Source organism: Argopecten irradians, chromosome 1 (assembly GCF_041381155.1).
Source record: "Argopecten irradians isolate NY chromosome 1, Ai_NY, whole genome shotgun sequence".
Lineage (NCBI taxonomy): Eukaryota > Metazoa > Mollusca > Bivalvia > Pectinida > Pectinidae > Argopecten > Argopecten irradians.
In genome coordinates this window covers 46,161,134-46,186,618 of record NC_091134.1, presented here as the reverse complement: position 1 = coordinate 46,186,618, position 25,485 = coordinate 46,161,134, and the positions used below count along the sequence as shown (strand labels likewise).

Genomic DNA, 25,485 nt, shown 5'->3' with positions numbered 1-25,485 from the left:
CCTCTACGGTGAGGTCACATTATTCTCGGACTTTCTGCTATAGGGATAACAATTAATTTTAACTGTTTAAATGTTAATTTTTTATACTATTAATACATTTTAGTATTTGATTGGTTTTTGGTTTGTAGAAAAAAAACCCCTGCAGATTCAGGTCAATACCCTTTTAGTTCTGCTGTCTACAAGAAAGAATATTTCACCAGACAAACTGTCACTGCCAGATATCACCCATTAAAAATCTATCATCCACTGGCTTGTCATGTCCTCGCTCTACCAACGACGCTGTACGTAACGGTGGGACGTCATTTGTTCCCGCCAGGGAACATTTGCCTGTCATCGAATGTCTTTCATGTTTTAATGTAAAATACAATTACAGAAATATCTGAAGCAGATTGTCACATTTTCAGGAAACGTTCGCTAAAGAACCACGTTGTTAGTGGACGTAAACCCCATCCACATGACAGACGCCGAAACGACCCCGCTCTATTTCGATCAAAAAGTGGACGTCATAGAGAATTAAAGACCACCTGAATAAATACCATCAGGATGGAAACCATGATGGATTACTTGTATATTCGTTGATAAAAAGTTTCCAAGTTTTTACAAGGTTCGATAAAAGCTAAACCCGAGATACGTCTCATTGACATTATCGTTTTATTTATGTAAAGTTTGGACATTATTGATAACACGGACGACTGTGTGTAGGGTTTACAGATGTAATATCGGAGTTATTGATAACACTGACGACTGTTTGTAGGGTTAACAGGTGTAATATCGGAGTTATTGATAACACGGACGACTGTGTGTAGGGTTTACAGGTGTAATATCGGAGTTATTGATAACACTGACGACTGTTTGTAGGGTTTACAGGTGTAATATCGGAGTTATTGATAACACGGACGACTGTGTGTAGGGTTTACAGGTGTAATATCGGAGTTATTGATAACACGGACGACTGTTTGTAGGGTTAACAGGTGTAATATCGGAGTTATTGATAACACGGACGACTGTGTGTAGGGTTTACAGGTGTAATATCGGAGTTATTGATAACACTGACGACTGTTTGTAGGGTTTACAGGTGTAATATCGGAGTTATTGATAACACGGACGACTGTTTGTAGGGTTTACAGGTGTAACATCGGAGTTATTGATAACACGGACGACTGTGTGTAGGGTTTACAGGTGTAATATCGGAGTTATTGATAACACGTACAACTGTGTGTAGGGTTTACAGATGTAATATCGGAGTTATTGATAACACGGACGACTGTATGTAGGGTTTACAGGTGTAACATCGGAGTTATTGATAACACGGACGACTGTTTGTAGGGTTTACAGGTGTAATATCGGAGTTATTGATAGCACGGACGACTGTGTGTAGGGTTTACAGATGTAACATCGGAGTTATTGATAACACGGATGACTGTTTGTAGGGTTTACAGGTGTAATAAAGGAGTTATTGATAACACGGATGACTGTTTGTAGGGTTTACAGGTGTAATATCGGAGTTATTGATAACACGGACGACTGTTTGTAGGGTTAACAGGTATAATATCGGAGTTATTGATAACACGGACGACTGTGTGTAGGTTTAACAGATGTAATGTCGGAGCTATTGATAACACGGACGACTGTTTGTAGGGTTAACAGATGTAATATCGGAGTTATTGATAACACGGACGACTGTGTGTAGGGTTTAGAAAGTACCTTAATAACCTATGTATCCTTCATCTCATACCTTTTATAAAGCGACTTTTGAAATTCCATTTCATGTGTGTAGGACTTTTATAATAACCTGCAATAAGAAAGCCTTTGTGTAAAGTACATGCACCTTGAATGGACGTATACTAACAGGTAAAACTAATCTATATTCCACCCGGGGTTTGTCTACCCATTGTATTTTAACAAGATTCGAAAAGGTATGGTTCGATATCTCGTTCCATATACGAACGCCAAATCTATCAAAAGAAATCCACTCCGTGATCGTAAAAGATATGACGAAAGTTTCAATAGGGCATACAGGTAGCATGGAGTGACAATCTCTCGGCTCATAGAACATTTTGAAAGTCAATGTCGTGGCCGTGTTGTAACACGCAGCTTTATGTACCATACAAATTATAAACCGCGTATATATAGTTTGTGTACCAAATGTTAATCATATTCATATTAAAACATGAACGGACATTGACAGAACTAGCTGGGGTTTTCTTTGTGAACACGTATCTTACACATATTAATAATGATTTAAGGAACCTAAATCATATTGTAATATACACATGATAAATCACACAATGTTTTAAATATTCGCTGTATCTGAGGTTGATAGCAAACGATCAATATATTATGGACTGGCTTTCATAATAAATAAATCTACATAAAGCTACACATGGGCAGTAAAGTTTCCAAAGAACAGTCTAAACATAATATCTTGTCTAGAACCCAAAATTATCAGTAAGGAAAATATTTCAAAAATGATGCTTTATATGGAAACTCATAAACGATGCTGACTAATATTGATATTATCAAAGAAGTTTTCAAGTAATAATAGTAACTCGGAACCTTATCTACCACAATATTACCAAATCAACGATCATACGAGTGTCAGGAAAGCAAAGATTGATCGACTCGTATTAAAAAGAAACATACTATAGAGGATTTCCCTCGCAGTTTACCAAACAGGAAATGCCTTATTTGTATAAGCAACTGACAAGAAGATCACAGACAAGCTTGATTACACATTATCCAAGAATTCAATCAAGCCGAGAAAAAGAACAGATGCAAGCCTTGATTAAGATAAACAGTCAACATACATACCGAACAAATCTTTCCCCATAGGGTTATGTATTGATAGAGAAGGGACAGTGAGGCGATTCCTTAACAGTATACCATTGCCAACAGGGAAATAAAAAGATATCTTGTTATAAAATCCTTCTTTGAATATATCCTCATTAGCATGGATCAGCAATGTCGGAGGAACTAAAAGTTATAATTAATTGATGTTATCAATATTCTAACGTGGAGGTCATACAGACAGCCAATTATTAGTTGTAGACATCTCTGGAGAAAATGAGATTTTTGTTATAGATAAAATAGTAAGACTTGTAAAACTAAGTAAACACATATCATGATGACCGCTTTTCTGAAAAATATGAAACGCAATGACACATTCCAATTATAGGAATTATTTTTTCATTATTTGGATGTCTATGACAATGGGACCAATGACGAACAGTGTGTAAAAGGTGAAATGGTATTAAGCGTGACTGACCTTTTCACTAAATTACGACCTAGATGTTATTGGCCACCACGATGGACAATTTCTTCCGAGACTCCAGTTACTACTAAGAAAACAACCAAACATATAAGACGTTAACTTAAATGCACGAAGAATCGAAGTGTTTACCGGAAACAATAAAACAATGGTCAGCGAAATGTGTTTCCAATAAAATCTGCAATAGCCGAGGTATAAAAACCCTGCATTAGACCTGTGCGCTATAGTATTCCCAGAAGAAAGACGTTTGATAATGGAGTTTGGCAGTCTATTATTCATTTTCCCTCAGACAATATATAGATTAAACTAGCTTTCCGTATAAATGCATCATTATTCCTCCACAAATATGGACGAAGAAGGACTAACATACCTTCAATCAATAAATTATATTATGATATTTTTTCTAAAATCAAGTACCGCTTCATGTTCCGTCGTAAGATGAGTCAAACAGTTAAAAGTTGCTGAGCCAGCAGAAACATGTCACCCGGAAGCGATGAAAGCTTTTCAGCAATGATAAAGGTTTTAATAATGTATGACCTTATCAATTTAAGCCCGCGGGTTTGATAAGGCGATGCAGTGTCATCCAGTGTTGGATATAGCCAAGTATGTGAAAAGGAAAGTAGAGTCTTCAGAAAGCAATGGTATAAAACACAAATCAAGGTAATGAGGGCGGTATCATTGCAGGCGAAATAGCAGCTATTAGGACCAGTCGACTTATTTACTAATTAAACATATTGACTGCAGATATTTTATACCTCTTGTAACTAAAATCTCTCGAATCTGATAAAATAAAAGACAATCATTTTTTTTTTATTTTTTTTTCATCAGCTGCCGGCCATGCATGCCGGGTTTTGTAACTACCTAATAGAAATATTGAACTCGCAGTCAAGAAGAAGAGCGCTAGTGATAGTTGTTCGAGACACTTTCCTTGGTTACCACTCTCTTATATGGGATAATAACATTGTTCGTCCATTGAACTGAACCGCGCGGCCTTAGAAAACGTAACTTTAACGTAACACAAATATTAGACAAATAGTTCCCCTTAAATCATCAGTAAATAAAAACATCAGAAAGAATTAGGTTCATTGTTCTGAGAATTACCCTTACGGTCAGCTGATGTATTCACGAGCAGATTTGTCCTTATCAACAGCTAATGCCAATGGTAGTTGCTTTCATAATCAGCTACATACGTATACCTGGGTGTAGCTACAAATTTTATCCCGGAAATCATTTAATGACATTTAATTTAAGCAATCAACTTAATAGATTCGAATATTTATCTGATGGGCAACATTTAAAAATTACTGGCAGAAGCACGAACACTTGACACGAGATGAAACAGGACATACCACAGCGGTACGTCACGGTAATGTGTATCTACCTGTTCTCAATGTAATGATTTCCTGAGTTTTTTTTATCGATTTGTGATAGCAAACTTCAAATTGCAATCCCTTTACATAACGCCTGTCGGTCAATTATATAGTCAATCATTGGAATCACAAATACCCAGACTTGCTAGCGTTTGCGTTATTACGTCAAACGTTCTCAGTCCTTCACCAAAAAGAGTTATAATTTCGTTGTTGCCATCCGGATTTGAATTAGCAAACTGTTCTTGATAACAGTAGATCTCCGGTGTGTATGGTTCTAAAAATTCATCTGACATTTAAAATTAAAAATTTGTTTGTCGATTCTGAGGTATGAAATGACTTTCAGTGTAGATTCTAGCACTCTATCATATCGGAATTCATTGTTCTATAAGTGAATCGATAACGTATACCAATTAGAATTTAAGATATCGGATACACTTAATAAGGTTTTCCTTCCACCTGGTCAAGGAGATTATGATACCGTATAGAAGTAGATCACCTTCTCAGGAGGCTTGACCACCTAATCAGGGCTGTTTGGTATTGGACGAAAATGCTACTTATAAAGATTTAGTCAAAGGGAAATTTAACGACAATTCATTTATCTATTACTTCGCATCATAAAACATGACAGTGGTACAGTTCTGTAAAGCACATCTTCTCAAATTCAATAATATTTTTATAAAGTTGATATAAACCATGTTAAGAATAACATGAAGGGCATACTTTTATTAGATAACCTCCTCTATGGCGAATTAAGTTGACATTCAATTCAACGAATATCAATCAAGAAAAAACTGCAACAGGTCAATAATAAACTGTTCGGTATCTGTAGTTACCATGGTAACCCGACGACCACTGATCAGAAATGTATAACTATCACCATTTGAATTGCTTGTCGTAAAATCTATCCGTTACTACCTGAGATCGCGTCTCCAGGTACAAATGTAATCAGTGTAGACTAGATGTAATGCTATACACCATCAAACTACCTCATTAATGCTGGCTAGAATCACATTTAATTAATTTGGACTTCATAAGCCGCGTCTTATATTTTACAATAATCAAAACGGCTATACAGGTAATCAGTGCAAAACCATTCAACAGTGATTCCGATGTTACGCAAAGGTAGAGAAGATTAATAGTATTTAGAAAATAAATATTTTCTTGGAGTATCAGATGTAATAGATATCTTAACCTGTAGTTTTGCTGTAGCAGAAATATGATTTAGTTTACCAGCATTGTTAAAGAGGATTAGATAACATCAGTAATTCCTTAAAATGTCAAACTCTTCAAGCTCAAATACCAAAGACAACAAATTGCTAAAATAACCAACGAATACCAAGAATACCAAATCGATCAAACAAACACAGCAAAGTTCCGAATGGAAGAGTATTTTAAAAGTATAACGGTATCAGACCCATGTGCTTCTGATGGGCAAGCGTCCTCTGTTTCTTTACGACAAACTAAATAAAAACACCGACGATTCCGGAACCAAATTACCACCAAATTGTAATCTATTTATATGCGCGTAAAATTACAATTTCACCTATAGATCAGAAGGCAATAACCCCAAGTTGTGTACAATACGTCAGACAAACTACAATAAAATTCATACATCGATTATCATTTCCAATTCCAAGAAATCATTCGCAATATCATGATAAGGAAAATAAAATTTTGCAATCAAAACATGCGACTTGCTGACATTAGATGACAATTAAAACCTACAACCACGCAAACAATCATTAAAACATTGAAATTAACATGAAAGGGTGGAACATAAATCGTATCTTGTTGGATCTGTTGATACGTAAAAAAATTAGATGTTAACGACATTCAAGTCAATATTCCAATCTCCTTAAACATCACTGTAGCTGCCAAGTGAAAACACAACCAGCAGTGAGTTCATGTCACTAGGGACCTCGTTCATCGGCTAAGAAATAAGGAATTGATCGCATAGAAGTTTAGTATATGAGCCCAGGTATTTAAATTCTTCTCTTTTCTCGTAAAGCAAAAATTCGGCGAACTTACGCTTGTACACACTGAGTATCTGCATGAATCTTAATACCAATTATGACCATAGCAATGCATATCTGTATGTCATCTACATATTATGAAAAGTGTCGATAAAATCATATTATTTGCATACGGCAAGTTTAAAATGAAGTAAACGGCTGCTCCATATTAAAATCAAGATAACCATGATTCAGCCACACATTGACGATTTTTTAACATAGAAGTCCCAATATAGCAATGCTTCCTATATCAAGGCTACAGTATCTAGGAAGCAGCTGAAACTAGCTACTTGTTGAATCAACAGAATACTAAAACACCTACCTCTCGTGAACTCATGCCGGGGTAGTTGGGGTTGGGGTGAACTTAGCCTGGGTGTCACAGTACAATCCCGAGAAAGCCACTGTGTGTCACGAACACGGATTGAATGAAACATCTCTCAACAATATATATACGTATACTTCTAGGACGCCATCTTTTGTATTGATCAAACCAAACGCGCTTGAGTTCACAGCGACGCTTGGATGATGTTTTGCTGTTGCCTAGATTTTTCACTAGACAAAACGAATACATCTGAATGAGTGTGATAGTGTTTATTGATAACACGCTTTAGGCACTTTGTTTATTATGTGCGTTCAAAGCGTGAATTTACTTATGTTAGAATGGAGTGAATACTAACGTATTCAAAACATTTGGAAATAAATTACAAAATCAGTCAACCAAGGAACAACTGTAGACAGTTTCTAAAAGTGACATCAACCCGCTCACCTCTTGTAACAGAGACACACAAACGGTTTTAATTAAGTGATACTAGTTAGTAATAATAAGGTTAAAATGAGGTGACAACAACCCACTTTCATAGCCTTTCTGGGTACACATACAAAACAAATGTGCAGCTCAAGTTATTCCGTATCGTATAGGTATATCAGTGTATATAGTAAAGGTATCATGGACTTTTTATCACCATGACCTTATCTTCCCCGCCTTCAGTTTATCCATCCTTCCCATTAGGAAAACATTTCTCATAGAATGTATTGCTAATTTAAAAACAACAGCATTTTTTTAATTTCAAAGAGTACGGCAATTTGGCACCACACATACGTAAATAATTGATAAACAACCTAGAGTGACCGTTGGCCAAGTTTTACGTCTGCCGCGGGACTACATTGTAGGATCCTAGACACTGACAGGGCACCTCCAACAATTCTACAGACATTTCCTATTGACAGGGCACCTCCAACAATTCTACAGACATTTCTTATTGACAGGGCATCGCCGACAATCGATTGGAGCGTTGCAGAAATGCAAGTAGGGATGTCGATAAAACATGAAAGTCTGGCATGTATCAAGGTCTTGTATTAATTATATGTATCAGAGTAGGATTCAAAGATTACGCTCTTTGTCTCTTATAAATCTCAACGCTTAATGCAGCGCTTCTTTTTCTCACGTTTGATCACTAGATTATAATGAGATTATGCACACTTTACTAAATTAAATAAGCTGGTAGGAAAATGTATTCTTTTTATCCTTAGATTTCTTTCGAGTTTTCAACACGTCATAGTTGTTTAGATTTCCTGTTACTTTCATTATCAATAAATTTGCCACTTTACGTAATTCACGAGTCCTGGAAAGGCGGTACATTATAAACATATTTACTTAATTATCTGCGCGTTCAATTAATTCGACCGCGATCAAAGTGAATAGCCGCGAACTCTCTTTAACACAAGATCGTGATGTATGACAAGGAGTCGATGCCCAAATTAGTTTATATGTAGTTAATGAAGCCACGATCCATACTCGAACTCAATTAAATGGTGATAAAACATCAACACAAATACATAAAGGATTGTACACAACTGAAACATACTATATGGCCATGTGCTTAAGCGACGATACCCGCCGTACCAATCAAGATGTAAGCTGGGTAAGACTCCGAAATTAAAACGATGATGATATCAGTTTTTTTCCTAAATGTTGAGAGAGTTCGTGCTTATTACAGTACCAACCTTGCATTTTACAATTAACATTTTTGTGATTATTTATAAACACTATTCGATCCCTATGTAGGTATGATTGTATATATGTCTTTAAATTTTGTTATCAATGAAATTATATAGACCAGGTTTCATTGGTTGAGGAGAGCCGGAGTGTCCTGGGGAAAACTGACGACCAGTGGTCAAGATCTGACTGAAGCTTACGTAAGCCCCAAGCTAGTTAACTGGGTGAGGTCTTGCAATGGGACGTCGGGCCCCTGAACTGCTCTACCTTCTCGGCTTATCTACCAGTAAAACAGACAGTTTAGTAGTACGTTATTACCTACACAACCACCAAGCCCCTACAAGGTATGATAGAAAATTAAAATCACATAGGAATCCAGCGGCACCACGGTCATGAACATCGTTTTACTGTAAGCATGCTAAGTTTGTGCCAACGCTAAAGTGTGTGTCATGACTTATCTTTGATGATAGTTCATATCACGTGTAGTTGAGCTTTATGATAATCTACCTTAGACCTCCTGCTGAGTCGTGCTGTAAAGTATTTTGACGGTCGTTGACCTGTCTGGCGGTCTTGTAGCAAACAGCACTTTTACACATTTTGAAAGCGTGTGCTACAAAGTGTTCGATATTCTGAGGATAGTTTTACGGTTGGTCTTGAACCCACAGCATTCAATACTTTCATAAGCTTACTATTTTATAATGTTCAAACAAATTCCCAATCCTTCTACAAAATAGTGTTTTACTTTCTATTATTATCCTTTCAAGTTTACATGTATGTTACATCAATGATTGCTCAAAATGTTGGTTTCTCTTGTTTCTCAAATATTTGCTTTGGTTTGATTAGTTTAAATAACGTTCTATGAACATTCGTCTTAAGGACGTGCCAGAGGAGAAAATCCATAGTACCATAAGAAAAAACACCGATCGGCGATTTTAGCTGGCAACTGTCCTACATGAAATTCGAATTCATTCACGACCCATAGATGGACGGTTTCTGGTATTACGTCTGGACATCTTCCCCACTCGGTTCTTTATTCATATAAATATGTGAACAAATCAAGTAATTCTTTTATTTGTTCATATTTCCCTTATTTTATTTACACGATGTATTTCTGGTTATTGCGATTTAAAATCGATATTAATGAATTCGCTTTCTCGCAGCCAACGCGTGAGAAATTTTCGTGATTTTGCTATCTGTTCAAGTGCTGGGGATGTTTTCCGCTTAAAATACCATGTTTATTCTAAATACGGCATACATATATAGGTTTCTTTATATGGTATAAAAATCTGTTAACGAAACCACGCGAATGTTGTTTTTCTCCTGAAAATAGCATGGCTTGATTAAGCAGACGAACCACAGAAACTACAACTAAAAGTTTGTTATCGTTGATGTTTATGAAAGCGTCTTTTCATATTTTGTCTCCTATCTTAAATGTTTGTAATGATTGGTTCTGCATTAGTCCTTGAGAAAGCAGCTTTCTGAAATATCATCAAGGATTAACTGTTGCCTCAGCAGCAGTCGTACATGTGCAAGCTTAATGAATTCTGTAATGTAACCTTTGGAAATTATCTTCTTTATTACGGGTTTTCGTACTGGATCTGTTATCGATAATTGTATCGCTATTTAATTGTTATGATTAATAAAAGCTGCACTGTTGTATTTTCAATAATTGTGATAGAGATATCCATATACGCACTACTCTGTCTAAAATATGTAAGAGATTTTATAAGTCTGGGCAGCTCAAAATAAGTAAATACGCCATGATGCATCGGCTTATAAAACTGCCCTACGTAACTGTCGAATGGATGTCTAGAGAGTTTGACAGGACCCGGCCTCTCGACAGCAGACAAGAAATCCCTAACAATTGATGCTTACAGCGGAGTTATTGGTAATGCACTGATCTGAAGCAATGTGTTTCCCACTTAGAAACCTTAACTTCAAAAGTTTTTTTACGTGCAACGTTTATCCCAGCTGAGGTATTTATCTTTGCCAAATAGTTTGTCTTCAGCACTGAGTTAACTACCACTATATTTTGTACAATGTATTGTATTTCACGAGAAGTACTTATCGAATAATCTGTTGACAGAGAAATTACCATTATATGTGTTGAGCTGGTAGACAATCACAGTGGTTTGACACAACATTCGGATGGAGCACCACCATGGCGGACATCTCGTCTGCCAAATACGTTACGACTATCAATAACGGACACTAGGACATCCTTTTAGGTGCAACAACACCAATTATTTTCTAGAAATCTTATGTGAAAATAGTGATTGTTGTGCACTAGGTGTACGTATGGACACGAACAATTCATTAATAGAGTCTGGTCCTCTTTATATTATCAGTTTATGTTCGCTGGTTATTTTCAATCAAGCTTATGATCTTAATGCCTTGGTTCTAGTTTGAAATTGCATCTTGATAAGAATTTTATCTGAATGGCGGGCGTCGTTGATAAAATGAAAAACACTTACTGTTCCGGATCACATGGTTCTAGTTTATTAGCATGAAACCCTGTAATATATCTTCTTTTTTTATATCTAAGGTTTACTTCAATAGATTTTTATGTTTTCACATCATGAACAGCTTCATATTTTTTGTGTTATATCTCCATAACATAAAAAAATCTATTCAAATTAATCCTTATAATTAAATTTACTAAAATCAATTTCTTCAAAATTCAATATTCATTTTAGGACTCTTTTTTCTTCTACGAAATCATTACGCCATAACTGATTTTACAAACGGCGATGCCAGTTTTTCCTTTAAGGATTGATAAAGTCATGTTTAAACCAAACTGAATTGTTTACTGTGTCGGTAACCCCATGCCGTTCTTTTTTAAATAGTTTTTTAAGGAAGAACAAGAGGAATGGATTCGGAGCACAACATTATCACTTTAAATAATAAATGTTGTTTTGTCGTTATTTCATTCTAGGTTTATAAAGCTGTTAATATGATATCGCTAATATCTGTTTTGTGTAAAGAGCTGGCTAGGCTATTCACACAATGGGAGTAGACCACGCATTACATAGCATTCAGAGGCTAATAGATAAGAAAGATTGTATTCGAATAAGATATATTACAACCATTCAATAGTCTAAGTCATATCACTTTGGATTTCATTTTCAAATATTTGATTGAATGTAGCTGTTGATTTGTTCAGATATCGAGTTTCATATAAGACTGTAAAAAAGCTGTTGGTTTACGGCAAAACCTAGAGGAAATACGACAATGCGTTAAAACAATATAGGCCTGCCTTTGTCTATTTTGGCATAAGGTATGATATGACCAAACAGAAGACGATGAGGTATTCTAATCCTCTTGTTCCCATGGCTTCAATAGACAAGTTATACCGACATGTCTTCATCTCTGCCGGACTAGCTTGTAACTGTGACAAGTTACAAGTCTTCTGGATAAGCCATGGCAACGACTAGGACAAACGTTAAAAATAACGAAATCTAATAAAATTTGTATAAAATGTGAACCGCAGTTGTCGAGCATGATTCAATATAATGTCTTTTTTTAATTTGAAGACGTTCCGGTACAAGAATACCATGACTTAAGTTCCATCTTCGTCTTTGTAAACGGAACCAAAACAATGAAGTGTTTAAAACGATAAATGATTACTAACGTCTGCTCGACTCCAATTTACGTTTCGTACGGAGGACAGCGTATAAACTGATGGAACTTTGAGACTCAATGACAATGCATGAGATACCGGTACAATACATGCTCATGATGAAGAAGTTAATTTCTAAGTCAACTTTGATGTTTTGCAAGCTCGAAAATGGCGACCATGATGGCTTACTGCTCAATGTGTCTGGCACACTACTGACAATTAACCCTTTGCATCTAAGTAGCAAGTTCGAAGTATGTGTCGGGCAGTTGTCAGGTAATGTTCACTAATAGGAAAACTTTCTCTTTTGGAAACTAAGACTTTCCTCCAATTATTCCATCATTTGAACGTCCTGAAGTAAAAGTATAATTACCAGATTTATGATATGACATAAAAGCATAATTCAAACAAAATCAACGCTTTACGCTTTAACATTTAGAACCAAATTGACATTATATTTTGTAAACATTAATGTATCTGTTAGCTGCTACAACTCTTCTTGTTTTTTCAATTTCTAGCACGAATTTCGTTTTAGTTCGTTATGGAAGCGGCGACACCACGAGCTACTTTCACACCGTGCCGATCCGTATGGTGGGCGTGATCACTGCATAGTGTGATGAAGAAGCAGCACCTCAGGCTCTGATCAAGGTTTCATCACACAATCAAACGTCGTTAGAGAATTGCTATCGTGGACTGTTGTTTGTTTGGTACAAATCGAAATCAATCGAACTAATTGGAAGTAGCGGCGGTTGTTAGTACTGGTGTTTCACGCTCTCGGGATATATCTGGTCAAAAAAGGGCTGCGGCAGTACACCACACATGTACTGTACTGTATGGATATTGCCCATAGGCATGTGAAGGTATCATACCCAGACAGGTGTTAAGGTCGAGGTCAAGGTCATTTCGCTGTACACAAGACCTAAATTAAGGCATGTTATATATCAATACAAACTGCACTGCAAGCAACAAAGAAATTATTTATCGATTACTACATATAAACTTTATGATTAAAGTAATAAGGTTAATTATTTTGTTTTCTATGACAAACTTTGTCAAAAGCCCATTTAGAGGCTAAATACTGCAATACAACACCTTGCATATTGCTAAATTATAAACATGTAGATCTAAATTGACATTTATAATCAATGACTTGACTTAGAATTTGGCAAATACAAGTGAAAACACGAACAAAGATAATTGGTTTTGACTACATATTAATCAAATGGCGCTGCAGTGGGCCATTTTGACAATTTGCACATATTCAAACTTAATTATCGGACTTTGAAATGATTGCATCACATACAGTACTGGAATTCACACGTCTCTGCAATCCATCACATGAACGATCAGAAGTGATTGTTTATGCAACGATGTATCCACCGTTCTCATGGTTTTATCAAAGCCAGTCGATACCGTTTTCACCAATCAAAGTTCCAACAGCATGAACATTTCATTCACTACAATAATCAACGAATACCGCCTCATGCGCACTTCCGGTCGTTTAAAATCGATGTGCGTGCTTCCGGTTAGTTTGATGTTATTTACATTAGAAATATGGGCATTTTGATCCACCATTCATGAACTACGAGCAAAATTTACAGCTTTGGAATCTCTGAAAAGTAAACCTTTATCTGTTTCATGAGATAATATAACCACATACGTACGCGCAAAAACAGACTTTTTGATACATTGTAAGCCGTAACGCATTATTATCAAAAAGTGTGCCATTTTGGGTAGCGTGCCAATTTGGGTAACATGACGTTAGCTGATTACCGATTCTGAACATTCTCCGTTGCATTTTGTAATAGGCCTACATGTAAAACCGAAGCCTCACACTTATTCACTGGTCTTCTAGCTATTAATGATTAGCAATATGTTCTATAAGTCTAGGTAGTGCAGAGGCGTCCTTATATCTATATATATCAGTTATAAGGTTTGCATCATACGTTTAGGTAGGTAATTTTATAACAAGTCTTTGCCTTGAAAATGCAATTATCCAGCGTTTGATGTTTGGAACAACTTCCAAGTACGTTTTTCACATTATCACTCACAATTTGTTTAGTTACCTGATCATTACTATGAAAGGATATGTAAACGATGGTTTTATTCTCTTCATTTCTGTATATACGACTAATGTGCTTACCTGCGTGATGCTATAAAGAATTTGTAGAAAGAAATTAGTTGTAAAATGTATGTCTAGATGTATTTAATAAATTACATGCATCTATATACATGTTTTTATCATTTGAAAATGTCACTAGACTAGAAATTTAAATTTAAATCTGTATGGAGAAGACAAGACGTTTGTGAATCAAAGCTTATTTTCACTGAGCGCCTAGTTATTATTCTTTGTACTTTTTCAATAATTAAGCTTATATTCATAAAATGCCTAGTTATTCTACTTTGTTTTTTTTTCAATAATTAAGCTTATTTTCGCAGAACGCCTATTTTTCTTTGCACTTTTTCAATAATTAACCGTATTTTCACAGAACGCCCAGAGCTATTCTTCTTTGTATTTTTTCAATAATTAAGCTTATTTTCGCAGAACGCCTAGTTATTTTTCTTAGTTTTTTCAATAGCTTAGCTTATTTTTGCTGAGCGCTTAGGTATTCCTCTTTGTAATTTTTTAGGTCTCCTACACTGTATAAAATGTCCCGAAATCGTACGAAATGCACCAGGCTTCAAAATCGATCATACCTCTAATTGAGGACACGGGACGCTTTTTACAAGTATTCCTGTCTAACCAAAAAGAACGCTGGAAAAAGCGTATTCAAACGACTCGATCAATTTACATGATGAAATAAGAAGTAAGACATTCCGGTCCACGATGCAGAACTTTGTAAGTGTTACGTTTATACACACACTAATAATTACAATGCAAGTTTTTGTTGTTGAAAAGCTCTATCTAGGAGATATTTATGCTTGAAATATTTTTGCGAATGGCATTCCATTACACAGGCCATGCATGTGATAATACTATTCACACAATTAAAGGTTTTGTTCTACCTTTAATTATTTACAGACAATTATTTGATATTCACCTAATGTACATTTCCGTAACTTCACACATAGTATATGAATAATTCAACAAGTTAAATTATCTTATGTAAATTTACATCAATTTAAGTTCAATGTGATCTTCGAAAATACTGTTGAGTTGACTATTTTGAATAATTTGCACATAAAATTTTCAAACAGGTGCCAACAGCTTCCGATACTAACCAGTTCGAAAAAGCATGCATGCAATTTGCAAGCAACTACTGAATTTACAGGAAACTTCATAAGAGGAAACAGTTTATCAAAAGTATCATAAGAGACGCCCCGTGAAGGTCGTGAAAAAAACCCAGTCACAACTTCAGCATATTCTTAAAATTTCGCTCTCCACGATGCAGTCTTGGAAAATCAACGCGTTGACGGTGTGACGGACGCACGTGTGGCTCACGATTTGTTACACACAAATAAATCATATAAGAAATGTCGTACTGGAAATAAGCAATACCAAATAAGTCTAGGACGCACTTATTTCAGTCAAACAAGATAAAGGCATAATTTATAGTATCATAGCTGAGGACGGTTTCAGGAAGGTGACTGGAAACGTGGTGCAATGACTTAATGTACACCTTCGATCAGATGACCTAATACGTAAAACTGTTCTTTTGCCAAGAAAAATTTTGGACAACGAAACAATAAATAAACAACATTTTATTAAGTTATGTAAATCTATAGGTGTCTTTATCGTCTTCAAGAACCTCTAGCCCAGACCAGTGACCACAGCTTGCCGTGTTTACTTATGTTATTGGTATATATCATGTATACCTTGTCTGATGTAGACAAATAGAGTTAGGCGATTGACTTAGCGGTGGTCTTGGAACGTTAGGCTTATCCGTGTCGCTGGCTACATCTGATAGTACGGAGGAGGGTGGCAGTAGGTTTTACATGTTTATTTACACTTGCTAGGCTTGGTCACTATACGCTAATACTAGCCGATTTTGTTTACCATAACTGCATGGTAACATTGAACTTTGAACTTGCGTAAGGAAATGTTCTGTGCAACGTAAAAGGACTACTTTTTTTAAAAAGAAAATTAACACATGGCTTTGTTTACATTTTGACGCAACATTACGTGTATATTGTTGTTTTTCATAGAATTTTGGAAAAATGTAAACAATATATACATGTTTTATATTTATAGATCTATATGATTCAAACAATTTTTAAATTAACAATGGTATAAAGAAACGGAAAAAATATCCCGACCGGGGCGACGTGCTTTCATTTTTGTTAAAAATGATGGGTGTCAAATGTAAACATTACCTCTGTGCCTATGTTCGTCCTACGATCGAGCCTTTGGGGTGGACGGGTGTGAGACCCTCTGATAGAGGTCAGTTATAAACATATCCTCTTGTCTTTGTTCTTTGAGTATTTAATCATGTGTATTATAAAACATGCACCGCTAATAATCCACGTGTTGACAGTTCCGCGTCACCACAAATACATTGTTTCCATCGAACACAAGTGAATTTGGATCTAAGCGTAGATTATATAATCACATGGCTCCCAAGGATGTAATATCGTCAAGTCAGACGACATCTCAAACACATTGAGCTACTTGAAAATCGGTGTTTTGACAACTTCGGAAAACTAAAGTGTGTAAACGTGCGTCAGCTTCGCCTTGCTGCACAATAACGGTCACACATGTGGCCGTGTACAAATTCTTTATGTTATTACGCTATATATTAACTTTTAGCAAAATTGAATATATATTTAAAGTTCTGATCTGATTAAATAAAATTATCTCTGAAATTTACTTTGTCATGTTTATTTTACACTAAAATAATGAACTTTTTTGTCGTCGCGGATGAATAATTCTACCTTACGTGAAGCGTCATCATTCGCTGTTCAATTGAGTAAGCTCCTCCCACTTTTGATCGACTTTTATTGAATAATTACGTCACTTTCAAATGACGATTTGTTTTGCATAAAATATAAATAAAAAAGTCGTGTGAGTGTAAATATACATTGAATATATTCTTAGAGGAATTGCTCCATACAAGCATGGTTAACATAAAAACGAAATCCAATCCCTATATGTCAAAAACTTAATATTGGACAATATATCCATTATGTACAGGGTTTTTAAGCTAGTTGGTATGAGCCTACCACTTTGTAAAATTCAAAGATCACTGGTTTGTACCTTGAATAGAACAGATAATTTCTTCTACATTCCAAATATCACTAGTAGTCCATTTTATAAGGTAAGCCTTGAGCTGACCCCATTGCAGAGGGCCATAGAACGACATACTAATTTGGACTATTTAACACTAGTTGATAATCTACATTACTTCTACATGTATGACTGAAAGATTGAGCAATGCAAAAAGTGTCCTTTGCAAGAGGTTTGGACAAAATGAATCATCTGGCATATCCACCCGCAGATCCAAAGGGGTTATATTGCCCTAAGGAAAACCCCACACACAGAATTTTCTTGATAAAATCATGTTTTTTAATCATTTTCCACAAATTTTGGATTCAGAGAATACCCCCATAGGAAATTTGGAAACATGAAGAAAAGTTTTCTAGCTTTGCCACTGATATCTAAATATATGTAACCCATGGTTACGAACAAAAATTGAACCGGTTCATTTTTCTTTGTCTAAAAATTGCAGTTCAGAGTTTGACAAATAACAAAAACTCCCACCGAACAACAAATTCTTATTCTTGCTATCATGTTTCTGATAATTTCTATGATTTTATTACTTTTTTACAGTCTTATATGAGAAAATCTATTTTTATGTTAATGGAAAACTGTGATTTATATTTATTTAATAACATGATATGTGGCAAAAAAATAACACTTCATAAACAATCAGACTTAAAGGTATGTGTATATTAAAAATATAAGGATGTCACAATACATGCATAACAAGATAAAAAGCACAGATTTATAGCAATAACAAATTATTGCATTATTATCACAGACATTCTTATTTCAATGATATTCTCACTTTCATATTGTGACTTGAACTTCATTGATAACAATATTTACTTACATATTGGAATCTCTTCTATTAAGAATATATAATAGTACAGTTGTGTCATGATGTGGTGAACAGTTTGCATGTACAGAAAGAGGAGAGCACTTACGAAAGAGCAAGAAAGGAGCCAATTACAGCAAATATGGTAAGGGAAGTGGTCTCCACCAAGTCAATACAAGAGCTCACATCAAAACAACTTGTTGTTTCTGTTCACACAATTAGTACCCTTTTTATAAATTAATTTGAATTAATTATTGGTCAAACAGTAAAAATAATAAAATTGTTAGAGCCAGAGTGCTTATTAGTTAAAATAAACTGCAGGAATTTCGAGAGAAACCTTCTAATGCATGCATTGGTTTCTTTGCAATGGCTTATAATTATTCCACAAAAGTCTCTTTCACCATTGATCATTACCGAAGTAAACAGACTCACTGCACTTCTCCAAACGAGTAGTACCAGCATTATTTCTATGAGGAACATTAATTAGTTACAATCAGTTATTACATTACAGTAATTAGTCCTGTTGATTACTTAAATGTGTCCAAAATCTTTAGACATTACATGGAAGGAAGAAAGCATTTTCATCGATTCTTGAGCCAGTGATTATTTGTTTAGTTCTTATAAACAATGGCAATCTTACAAATTGTTTTCATGTTTCCCGAATCTATACTAGAGAAGAAACACTGTATAAATTTCAAGTGATTCTGAATTATTGTTTGAACAATGAATTTCAAAAGCTGATTATGATGTTGAAAACTTAACAAGTTCACATACATGTATTTACTGGTTTAGTGTAGAATTCATTATTTGTTATCCCGGTATGAATTGATACCAAATGACAATTACACTTTCTTAGATTAATATCACACTACTAATATCTGCCCTACATCATTCTGTCACATTAGGAACTTGTACTAAGTATAAATAAATTTCTCATGCATACGTTTTCATACATAGTGCCCATTGTCTCTTTCTTCTATATCCTTCAACATATTTGGACTTTATTCAGAATTAAGATTTGTAAATCAAATTTTGAGGTCCCCTTTTCTACATTTCCAATGTTTATTCCATTGTAGATCTCTAATTCTACCATCAGTTTTCTCCTAGGTATATCATCTGTAACTTGACTAATTCCAATTGTTTTTGGGAGTTTCAGAATTTTCTTTCTTGCCTTAGTTGGAGACAAGGATGAATTGGATGAAATTATTTCAACAAGTTCAGGTAAAACACAACCATAGTATCTGTAGTAGGAAAATCAATATGTGCCTCATATAGAAAGCCGTTATGTAATCCATCCATCCGCGTAACAAAAATTGTAAATCTGCTGGATTGACATTTGGTCTCCAACCAAAAATGTATGGCCGCATCTCAACAGAGTTCTCTCCCCTTAGGTCAAGTTCAAAGTCAATCATTGACCTCCAGAAGCCAGTATTTGGATAAATAGAATCCCTGCAACTGAGGACATGATTGTAAGCATCCAGTAGAGAAAGATTTTTATACTTCATCATATACATTATACAGATACTGGCAGATCTACTGATGCCCGCAACACAATGAACCAATATTCTCCCATTGTTCTTTTTGGCATTGCAAATATATTCAAAACATTTATCCACAGAATTCAATATTTTTTCATCTGAGTTATCTTTCATGGCTATAAAATGACAGATAAGAGGGTAGTCTGGTGGATAGGTCATGTTATGGATTTCTTCAGCTACATTTAAAACTTGTGTGATTCCCAACAATTTTAGACCTTCTGTGGTGATAGCACCACGCCCACTTAGAAACAAATGGTCGGTGATTTCTGCAATCTGGGCACTGGAATGTTTCTGCAAAGATGAGGAAAGATAAGTCAAGTATTGTTGATAGACCAATTCAATGTGCAGACGGTAAAGAAAGTAAGAGAAACAGAGAGGTATATGATGAACATGCTAAGGTATACCAAGGAAAATCATGGTGTAAATCCACCTAATTCTGTGTACCAAGAGGACTTAAAACTGCATTTCATAAAAACACAGAATCATTAAAGTGAAAGTCTGGTTACTCTCTTTTCTATTTATAGACTCGACGTATCACATGAGTGATATGACCTCTGACCTCCGATCAATTTAGGTGATTGTAACACTAATGATACACAAACAAGCCTCAATGTAGCAATAGCTAGCTGTTAAATCTTTAAGTTAGAATTTGCTATTCAATTGCAGAAGCCAGCTAAATTATCACAACATATCCATAAACAATTTGTTAAAATGGAGCATTATAACTAGAATAACCTGATGATTTCCTAATACTAAAATAAAGAGGAAATATGCTCTGTTAGAACAAGAGGCCCATGGGGATCAATAACTGTCATCTGTGAAATGAACACCACAATTCCAATCCAGCTGTTATGTTTGGATGATAACTTTATGGGGACAGAATGGTAATAAATCACTTTGGTAGCTACATACTACCATCTCATTGCTATGACTATTAAATTTGTAACTTTTATGTTTGTTTTATGGTCTATAAATCACCAAGATTATTGAGGAATATGATGCAAAAACCCACAGTTCCTTAAGAAAACCATCAACCTATATTACCAGTAACCTGAACCTGAGCCTCCACATATTTTGTAAAATACATGTACCAAGATATTCCTATAGATATTTGAATAGACTGTTTATTTTTAACACCATTTGTTATTCATAAATTATCAATAGATTTTGTTCGCTACCTGGTAACCTATTTTTTCCTGTATATTTCATATTTCCATATTCATTAACGTAACTGATTCATAACTAGAGACACAGTGAAATGTCATAGAAACTGTGACAAAGTTATATCATATGGTATCTTCAGTTCCAACAAAAATTACATCATTTTATCTCAATTTTCTGATGTTCTGAAGCACAGACAAAAAAATCCAAACTGCATGCATGTCAATTTGAAGGGAATATGTAGATGATTTTTTGCTACTATGAAGGGATACCATTAAAAACATTATATTCTATCTATAATTTGACTTTCTCACCTTTCTAATTTTTTGTTTTGTTTTAAGCATTAAAAAGTGAAAGTAAAATCTCTCAAAGTGATATCAAATCTGTTATGCAGAAATAACTTCATAAATCTGAGACATAATCAATTTTTGTGGAAGTTCTGAAGACAAGGGTCCATACAAGCTAAAGACAATCTATTTTGAAGACAGATTCTGTAGCCGCCCTACATGCTATCTAGACAGTGTAGTTTGCAAGATGTACTTTTGTATCCATCCTTGATCCTTGTATGATAGCAGACAAGTTTTATACATTTCCAACATTTTTAGTGCAACCCTGACATTTTATATAAAAATAAATAATATAAACAACAGTGATATCAGTTGGAAGATTATCCTGAAGAATGTTGATAGCAATAAAAGTGTTTGCGTTCAAAGGATACAAATTTTGGCACTCAAGAGGATTTTTTGAAGAAAAATGCTATGACTTTATTAAATGCAATTTATAAATCACATTTCAACATTTTTTTATCAAATAACAAAAGAGAGAGAGAACAAAGAATTTTTTACCGCCAAGTATGTACATGTGATGTGATGATCTGTATTTACCTCCTATACCCTAAACACACAAATGAACTTGTCTAATCTTAAAAATGAGACAGTGCATTATAAAATTAAAGGGGAGTCAGCAAATCTAAATTCAAGAAAAGCAATCCAATTCCTTGAATAATAGGCAAAACCCAATGTAATGATACAGAAAAAAATTCTACCGCTGCCACATCCACAAGTATTTTTATCAAATTCGAAAAATGTCTTCATACATCAAACCTGTTGTACCATTGTGTCAGCTATATCTGTCTGAACCACAATGTCTTTGATAAACAGACAGATATAATAACTATTGCTAATGGCTTAACAGATGGTGTGTCATCATTTATACAATTATAAATTACTCACGGCTCAAGGGTATATTTACTGGACTGATATGATTTTTAAAAATTCCAAATTTTGACCTATAACCCCATTAATATAATATTGGTCTTTTGTCGTGTGAAATTTTATTAACCCCCTAAATAAATAAAGCTGTACAATAATATGTGTCAAAGTATGACAACAGACAATGTAAAAATTATGGCTAGTCTGTCCACCTTTATCCAGATCCAAATTTACAAACAGTTAGAAAATAATAATCAATATTCCAGTAGTTAATTAACCTGATAAAATTCCATTTGATAACAACGAAAGTTAACCTTTAAAGTGAACAGTCGGGCAAGTATGGCTAAAGTCGGTAAAAATGGTGTGAATGTATCCAGTATAATTTCTTATGAAATAGAAAAATAAAATCTCTCGTCAAAATCTGTCTGCGTACGAAGAAATTAATTTAAAGTATAGGAATCCTAAAACGTCCTCCCGGCTGACTATGTCCGTGGTTACATTTACACGCAACCTCGCTTTCAATGCTTTCAACTTTCCTTTACTTTATTGGTCAGAACTGGGAAACGTAAGCAGAACTTGACCGTCGTATTAATATGTGAGAACTTTTGGAAGGCCAATGAACGCATTTAGACTGCTTTTCTTTGCCCGACTATTCACTTTAAATTGCCTATTGGAAAAAAAATGGGGACACTAAAGCACGATATTTTAACTCCTACACAAATTGAGAACAATCCTACACAGGAAGTTTCAGTTATGGTGAAAAAATAGGCAGCTGATCATGGCAATCATGACCAACTTGTGTGGAATAATGTTCTTGTCCGTTTCCTAGTTATTTATGAAAACAATTAATATTGTATAATGGTAAACTGGTTGACAAAATTATCATTTTGCCAGATCTATAGGTTGTAAACTAATCTTAAATATCTACAATATGAAAAAACCCAAGAAAAGTATCTGATAAAATATTATGAATAGCATGTTTTGTCTGAAAAGGAGAACACTTCACTTCTTGGCCAATATATTTCAACATAGTAGGGGGAATAACTCCCAAGATATCAACAAAATAGCAATTATCAGTCTCTAAACTCATCTTGCCAGTTAATTTTAATGGCCAGACGAAGGTTCTTTTAAGCATTGATAAACGATAGAACCGTTTGATTTTGTTGCTTAGAGTATTTTGAGGACATGCAAAACTTTTTGGATGAAGATAAACAAATTAAGATTTTCTTTGAAAGTATTTCTTTTTTCAAAAATAAAACTGAAAAACCTTACTTAAGCACTATAAATACAGTAATTTACATGTATGTCATAAGTACTGCAATAAACCAGCTATAGAGTTTAATATTCGATCATGGTTTAATTAATTTAAGACGTATACGTCTTAACGTCCATCAATTTTCTTAATATGTTTCCTGAAGATTAGTTCCTGGGCAAAAAAAAATATGCTTTTTAAATGAAATGAAGTCACAATGGTCCAGTTTTGTATTTTTGTTTTTACTGTCACAGCAATGTTACTAGAGTCGACATAAGTCTACTCTATAAGAGATACTAGATAGATGGACTACTACATGTACATCTACCAGCAGTGATACCAAAACAAACAATTGTATACAACTTGGCAGCAAAAATGTTAGATACTGCCCCATAGTATCATCAGAATTGTAGGTCAGAAAGGTGTTGATGGACATACAGACAACATAATGGTTCTGTAGCCCTCTGTAAATATGTTTCTGATCAGAATCTGCCTCATCAGCTTCCATTCTCAGCAACAGGATATATTTTAACAATAGTTAACTATACCCCAATAACACATCAGGGTTTTTTGGTGATAGCTGTCCTGATTTTACATGTACAATATTGCATATATACAATGTATGATAAATGCAGATTTCCCCTGGTATACATGTATTATAATTTTAATATTGTTTTTTGATTTGTTGATATTTCATTCAAAAAGGAAGAAAATCACACAAACTTTAGGTTAATGAGTCACAATAGCAACAACAGTAATGATTTGGTTATAAATTGTATACATTAAATTAGCAATATTTTACAAACTTTAATGGTTATTTTTCTTTTTCTTTTTACATTTAAGTTTGTCGAATTTTTTTTGTAATTTTTCATAAAAATCTGCTGTCATGATATTGCCAACATTTTCTACATCAATCAGGTTGAAAATAATTGAGACACCCACACTATTATCTGATTAGGAGATAAACTCTTACTTAAAGAACTTGAAATCTGTAGATATTACATATACACTTAATTCATTTAACAAGAATTATGAAAAACAAGAATATCTCTGCAAGTGCTTGAAGTTCTGAAAATCTTTATACAAGTATTATATGGAGGAAAATAATTGTATATAGAAATTAAATTATATTGTTATTTTATTCATAAATTGTCTGTATACATATTAAATTGCTATTAAAAATAATGAAAATAATAGATAAGAAAATTAATGGATAATTTAAAAATGTGAATTAACTTTCAATATTAACAAAAAGTTGATGAAAATTCAGAGTTTCAGCACCTAGCTATGCCACAGATTCGGTGACTAGCTATGTGATTTGTAAAGTGATTCTATGTAACGTGATTTTATTACTGATGTGTATGTAGAAAAAAACCTCTGGTAACAGTTTGACTAGGCCTACTGTACTAAAAATAACATGTATGTACATCATGCATGCACAAAATGTACAAATGTAGATTCTAATGAGCTTTACACTCGAATGAATATTTCGTGTAGACATTTCACTTTTCAAGTTAGTCAACATGTCTAAATATGTGGTGTAGAGTACTTACCATGATGATCTTGCCGGTAAAGAATATTTCACAGCGTTTGGGAAGTTTCAATCCAGAGTTGCTGTGATAATCTCAAGTGACATTATTTTATGAAACAATTTCGTTTTAGATGAAAAAGAGTACTGTCTGTAATCATTTTCATTTTGTTTCCATAATAAACGTTTTAATTAGGATTACTTTATACACAAAACCGTAAACATTTTTGCGATTACTTTGCTAGTTTAATTAAGGCTGATTCAGAAGTAATTGTGAGGGGCATCACAAAAACAAAAACACTGCACGTTCTGGCGTCATCATGTTGTCAAGGGGAAATGACATAAATCATCATACACTCGTTAATATTTTAAATAGACGTATTGAAATACGAGAATAATGAGATGCCTTGAAATCCAAGCATTGTCACTCCAATTTATTAGGCCTAGTAAAATAAATACAGTAAGACACTTCGTTGACAGGTGAACAGGTGCTCTAAG

At 34.4% G+C, this 25,485-nt stretch overlaps 1 protein-coding gene across 2 annotated transcripts in view; it reads right to left on the bottom strand.

Annotated features, from left to right (window-relative positions):
• LOC138330103 (dual specificity protein phosphatase 14-like) overlaps positions 1-25,122 on the bottom strand; it is a 58,429-nt gene extending 33,307 nt beyond the window's left edge. Inside the window, exon 1 of one of the 2 annotated variants that reach the window (XM_069277484.1) lies at positions 25,013-25,122. The gene's annotated coding sequence lies outside the window, so the exon portion shown is untranslated. Of the gene's footprint in view, positions 1-6,972; positions 7,112-25,012 lie in introns of those variants that run through there. The other variant, XM_069277501.1, reaches the window with a different exon arrangement.
• Positions 25,123-25,485: the final 363 nt, after the last annotated feature.